We start from the raw sequence: 6768 nt of genomic DNA, 5'->3' as shown, positions 1-6768 counted from the left end.
CAATCCACCTATCCATCCATCCATCCTCCATACATCCATCCATTTACCCACTCATCCATCCATCCACCTGCCCATCCATCATCCATCCATCCATTCATCCACCTACACATCCATCCATCCATCCACCCATCCATGCATCCATCATCCATCCATCTTTCTATTCTGTGCTTCTCAGCACCTACTGTGTATCAGACTGAGTGTTGAGACCCAGGGGTCAGAAAGCCCAGCATTCATCGAACTCTCACTAGGAATCCGGAAGTCTGGTTTCAGTTAGAGAATCTTAGCAAGGCTGGAAGGGGCCAGAGAGGTCAGAGGCCAGATGCCATTGCTCCAGGGGCATTGAGGCCTCTCAGGTCCCCACCCATGGTTACATGGCCAGGAAGCAGGAGGATGGGGCTTGGAACCTGAGAGCCCGCATGCCTCCCTCCCACTGCAGCCCTTTTGCAGGCTTCCTGGAGGTCCTGCCTGGGACCCGTCAATCCCCACGGAGGCCCCGCAGCTGGGAGGGGAGCAACCTTCCTGGGCCCACAGCCCCCTCCTTGCAGACCTCCTTGTCCCACCCCTCACTCCCCCAATGGCTGCAGGAGGGGTCTGGCTGGGAAAGGGCTTCTGTGCCGCCCAGAGGGCCCCCCCCCCGCCCCGGGATGCTGATTCATGGCTCACAGGAGCTGCCTGTTAAATATGCAGAGCTTGGCTATGGCCTGTGCCTGTCTCTTTAATGAGGGCTCAGGCCTCCTTACCCAACCAGCATTCCCTAAGGACTAGGAACTGGGCAGGGCTGGTGTCTCCTGGGTATAGACCTAGTGACTCCAACCTGTTAAGACAGCCTGGGGTGGGACCACAGGTCCCTGTGTGGGACAGGGAGGCACCCCCAGCTCAGAAGGGCCTTCCTTTTCCCAGGATCACACCCCCAGGAAGGAAGGGAGCCTGGATCCCCGACCAGGCAACTGGACTGCAAAGCTTGGGTCTGTGGTGCCCAGGAGATCCTTGGCAAGGCTAACTTACTGTCCAGTTTGCCTGAGGCCGAGAGGGTAAACCAGGGGTAGTTGGTCACCCTATTACGAGCACGCCCATCAAGGCCAGAGCAATCCCCACGCCGATAGCTCCTGGGTCCCAGGGGCGGCCCCACCCAGGACAAGTGTGACCTAGGGCAGATCCTCTGACCTCCGAACTTCCACCTCCGCAGCTGTGAGGCCATGGCCACTGCTCGGCCTCCCTCCAACTGGGGGGAGCTTCCGGGCTGCCCAGACCGATCCTTCATTTGAATCGGTTTCTGTGCGCTGGGGTCAAATGTCCTTAGGGACCTCTGGATCGGCCAGTGTGAGGAAGGGGATTTATCGATTCACGCAGCACAGGGCCTGGCACATAAGAGGAGCTCGGTGCCTGCTGAAGGAACGCATGCAGTCTTGCATAAATGAATGGACGGAAAGTTTAACATTTGTCTGTGCCTCCTCCGTGCCCAGAGCTGGGAGCACAGAAGCACCAGACGCAGCTCTGACATCAAGAGGTCCTCCTCAGGGGGAGGGAGAAGGGAGAAGAGGCGGTGCTCTGAGTGGCCCCGTTTTGACCTCCTGGGCTATAGTACTGCCAGCCAGGGGGACTTAAGAAGATCGCTTTCCCGCTCTGGGTCTCCATGTTCCCCATCTGAGCCCAGCATTCAAAGCATCCTCCTTACAGGGTTGAAAGAAGTAACTCAGCAAATGCACATAGAGCCCAGCAGCCGCGCCGTGGTGGTCTCACTACTGCAATTGTTGTGTGAAGGAAGCAGATGGGGGACAGGGGAGAAGTTGCCAGGAGGAGGGGGCAGGGGCAAGGGGAGAGCCAGGAGCCTACAAGGGTGACCTTGGGGAAGGCGCCTCTCCTCTGTGCCCAGCTTCTACAGAGGAAGTTAGAAGCGGTAGTTCTCAGGCCTCTGGGGGCTGCCGGCTGGGTCTGCGCTGAGTCTTCAGGAAGCTGAGATCCCTGCCTTGGGGAGGCCGGGGAGGGTGCGGGGGGTGTCGGGGAGGGGGTGGTAGGCCTTCCTGGCAAAAGCCCTTCTGCCCTGCCCACAGCTCATCAGGGCCGGGGGTGGATCCAAGGACAAATCACACAACTGGTCACTGCTGAGCAGCCTCCAGCCTTTGCATGAGACCATGCTTTGCAGGTGATGAAGCCACCACAGCTGAGGTTCACCAGCTACCTGATGCGCCAGGGCGGGGCACCCATTTCCTGTCCCAGAGCCACCTCTGCTCCGACCTCGTCCCACACAGAGCCCCTTCAGCTCTGCCTGGGAGGCGCTCCTCTCCTCCGTAGGCAGATGGGCAACTGAGGCTCAAGGAAGCCGGTGGGACCCCTGTGGTGCCCAGTGAGCAGGCAGAGCAGAGAGGCCAGGTCTTAGGCACCAGTCTCCACCCGCTGCTTCCTGGGCTCCAGGGGACCCACGGGGACAGGGACAGATGACAGGGCTTCTCCCCAGGCCACAGAGGCATTGGGCGTTACCATAGCCCGGCACTCATGCTAGCTGGCCCACTGCCCCCGGGCTCCCGCGCTCAAGGTTGCGAGTGCCTGCTCTGACCCACGGCTCCGGAAGCCGCGTGGCCTAGCCCATCCATTGTGCAAAGGCCAAGTGGCTCTGGCGGACTCCGCTCTACCTGGGGAGGTGGACAGGGCTGATGGTGAATGGGCCAGGCGAGGGGTCTGCAGCCGGCCCCGGTGCTGGGCGGGCAGGGGTCCTGAGCCACTTCTGGGCACCTGCTCCCTCACTCGGCCTCGTTTGCCATAATTATCCAGCCATCCCCTTCAGATGTACGGCAACCATAGCAACAGACAGATGTTCTGTCCCAGCCACAGTCCACAGTGAGCCAGGAGGCAGCACAAAATTTAACCCCTTCCAGCTCAGGCAGGCAAGGGCAAGAGTGGACTATGGGCCCAGAGCCCTAGTCAGATGTTCAACCCCATTGGACCCCATCCTGTGGGACTCGGTGACTCCCGAGGACCCATTCACCTTAGACACTCACTTCCCTGTTTGCTCCCTTCTATCCTTTCTACTCACTTCTCCCTGCTCCTCAGAACCAAAAGACAGTGGGGAGGAACAGAGGTCCTATATGAAAGGCCGGGGCAGGCCTGGCTGAGCCTTGGGTGCTTGAGCACTGGACACAGTGTCAGGCGAGCGGGGCTGGGCTCCTGCTTTAGCTCTGCCTCTGGTTCGCTGTGTGACCTTGGGCAAGGGACTCAACTTCTCTGAACCTCAGTTGCTACCTCTGTACAATGAGGGGGGTAGACTCTCATTCCACAACTATTTATTGATCATCGATTATGCACCAGGCCCTATGGCAGGCCCTGAGGAGACTCCAGGGAACAAGATACACGGGGCGTCCACACCCCGATGTCAGGATGGGGACACTGACAATAGAAGGGAACAACGCACAGGCTGACCTCAAAGTGCTCTCTGATGGAGAGTAAGAGGCGGTGGGAGCTGAGCTGCTTTAGATGGGGGGTCAGGGAAGGCCTCTGAGGAGGTGACACTTGAGCTGAGGCCCGAGGCTGAGCGGATCCAGCCACACAGCACTGGGGGAAGAGAATCCCTGGCAGAGGGACCAGCAAGGGCAAAAGCCTGTGTGTGGGGGGGAGGGGGGAAGGGGGTGAGCGAGCATGGCCTCCACTGTCTGGGAGTAGCAAGGAAGCCCGAGAGCCCGAGTAGCCATCAGGGCATAAGTGCAGAGGCAAGAGGAGGGGAAAAGTTGAGGTCCTAGCCGGAGACGGTCCCATAATGCCTGGCGGGCCCACCTGCCCTGGGAAGGTTCCGAGCTGGGGCCAGCTGGTCCGACTTCTGCACAGTTTCAAGGCCTTGGCTGTGATGTCTCCTGTCCTAGACAGTCGCCCTCAGCTCCAGCAAATTGGGCCTCTCAAGGGGGCAGGGGATAAAGGCTCCAGCCACCCCCCGGCTGGCCTCTCGTTCAGTCGCTCACTCACTGGGCTTGGCCCCAGAGGCTGCAGGGCTGAGCCAACACCTCTTGGCTCCTCACCCAACAGGGCCCCACCTGGGTTAGCTATTAATGAGCAGAGCACAGGTGAGCCCCAAGAGTGACTGGGAGAAGACCCACCTGGGGAGGGGGCCCCATATCCCAGCAGGCCTGAGTCCAGACCCACCTCTGCCACTTCCTTGTTTTGTGGCCTTGGATCAGTCACTTAGCTTCCCTGAGCCTCGGCTGACCCTCTTGGAAAGGGCGTAGGAAGGCTTCTCCCCTGGCCCCCACCCAGCCCACTCTCCTCTGGCTCCCCAGCTCTGGCCTCACTTGCTGTTTTGTGACACCCCGACCTCAGCCTGTCTCAGGGCCTTTGCAATTGACGGCTTCCTCCACCTGGAACATTCTTCCTCGGGCTCAGTCTTCACGTCCTGAGTCTCCACTCTTGCTGCCTCCTCAGAGGGGCCTCCGGGACCACCCCAGCCAAAACAGAGCCACCCCATCACTCTGTATCTCTGTGGCGCCCGATGTTCTAGTCCTTCTAGATGGTACTCCTTCATTCAGCACCTAGTTCCTCTGTGCCCGGCACTGTCCTAGGTGCTGGGGAGAGAGCAGATGACAGTCCCTGCCTGCCCTTCCCAGAGGGCACATTCTAGTGGGGGACACAGACGAAGACAAAGGAAGTGGTGAGAGGGTGGGGAATTCGGTGGCGGCAGGGTGCTCGGAGGCCTCACAGAGACGGAGGCCGAGGAGCAGGAACCTGGAGAAGCCGAGGCAGAGTTGGCCGATCTGTGGGAAAGGTGTCAAGGCGGAGGCCCTGAGGAGGCGGGTCCTCGCCGATGCTCCGCTCCTGGCACCCCGCACACAGGAGGGGCTTCACGGAAGCCCGGCGCCCTCGCTGCCCTGAGCGGGCCGCTGGGAGAGGCGGGCTGCTGCTGAGCTCCTTGCCCACGGGGCGCTGCGCTCCCGGCCTCAGGGAGCACACAGGGAGCACACAGGGAGCACACGTCTGAGCCCGGGAGGCGGAGGAGCCGGCGGAGAGCCCTCCTGTGGGCACAGGGAGGCGGCGAGTGCCGGCAGGGAGGGAAGAGGCAGGCCGGTGGCCGGGGCTGGTCTCCCGGGGTCTCCCGTGCCAGCAGGGAATGGGGACATTATCCTGAGGGCCGAGGGCAGCCGTTGGAGGCTCAGGTGGGTGGATGACGTGATTAGATCCAGGCTTCGGAAAGCCCTCCGGCCTCCCGCCGAGGAGAATGGAGGATCTGAGCGGGGCCGGGGACGGCTGGAGGCAGGGAGACGGTGGGGAGCACGGAAGGGGCCCTGGGGGAGCAGGAAGGCCTTCAGAGGGCCCAGCGCGGCTGGACGCCTGGGCCGCATTTATCCCCAGCAGACTCGGGCTCTCACACAGCCCTCCTCCCGCTCGCTCCTTCCACAGGCGTATCAGAGCCCGGGCCAGGCCCTGCTCGAGGCCCTGCTGGAGGCCCTGCTGGAGGCCCCGGGGTGGGGGGGGAGGCCCAGGGGAGGCCGCAGGAGCGCCTGAGCCCAGGACCAATCCCTGCCCTCCTGGGAGGGACCAGCTCTAAACACAATAAGTGAAACGCAGGGTGTGTGAGACTGTGGTAAGTGCTAAGGGGAAAGAGAGAAAATGGGGGGGAGACAGAGAGGGGCAGGTGGCAGGTCGAAATTGTGGATCAGGCCCCAGGGAAGGCCTCCCCAGGCGGACACTTATTCCTGCGTGAACGCTGCTGGGGCGAGAACGTTCCAGGAAGCCAACACAGTGCAGCAGGAGTGGGGCAGCCCTGGGCAGGAGGAGGGAGACAGCCCAAGGGCTGCAGAGCTTGCAGGGCCTGAAGGGCTTCACAAGGACTGGGGCTTCTCTGCGGGTGTACCACGGTGGCCGGGGAGCTCCCAGCTCCGGAGGCTCTGCGGGACTCTCCTTGGAGTAGGGTCCCTCTGGCTGCCACGTGGAGAATAGACTGCAGGCCGCAGGGCAGGAGGCGGCTGGCTGGGGCGGGGCGGGGGTGGGCAGGGGGAGATCCGGATGGAGGCTGGTCCAGGGGGAGGCGAGGGGCTGGCGAGGACTCCTGGAAACGGAGATGAAACGAGAAGTTGGAGCCAGCAGGACCTGCTGGTGCTGCCCATGTGGGATCTCACACACACACACACACACACACACACACACACACACACACACAGAGCTGGAGTCAGGGAGGAAGGAGTTCAGGATGTCAGCCAGGGTTTTGGCGTGGGCCGTGGGAAGACTGGAGTTGCCATTCACTAGGATGAAGAGGGTTGCGGGTGGAACAGGTCAGTGTGCAAATATCAGGAGATCAGATGGGAACAAAGTCAGCTAGAGAGGCGGGAGGAGCTGCGGGGCTCCAGGGAGGTGTCCAGGTTGGCAGTCTCGGCGTGGTGGTCGGGGTCGCCAGGGAGGAAGGTAGACGGAAGAAACAGGCCCGGGGCCCCCCACCCTGAGATGGCAAAAGCAGCAGAAAAGAGCTGAGGAGGGGCAGCCAAGGAAGTAGAGGCAAATAGAACATTCTGACAGCCAGCAAGGAAAGTGTTCAAGAAGGGTAGCTGCGTCATAGGCCGCCAGGGTGGGGGTCCAGGGCAGTGGGGGCTGAGAGATGGCCCTGGTGTAGCCATGCCCAGGTCCTTGGTCTCCTGGGAGGGGAGGTGAAAGGCTGAGGGCAGCGGGCTCAAGGGAGGAGAGGGGGCCACGAGGAAAGACATGCTTTCAAGGAGCTCCTGTGCAGGGTGGGAGAGAGTATGGGACAGCAGGGGAGGGGATGTGGGCTCCAAGAGAAAACCCAGCAGTCTGTATGTT

This window comes from Leptonychotes weddellii, chromosome 10 (genome assembly GCF_054177405.1).
Source record: "Leptonychotes weddellii isolate Sample4059 chromosome 10, ASM5417740v2, whole genome shotgun sequence".
Lineage (NCBI taxonomy): Eukaryota > Metazoa > Chordata > Mammalia > Carnivora > Phocidae > Leptonychotes > Leptonychotes weddellii.
The sequence above is the reverse complement of the archived record's forward strand: the minus strand, read 5'-3'. Positions refer to the sequence as shown.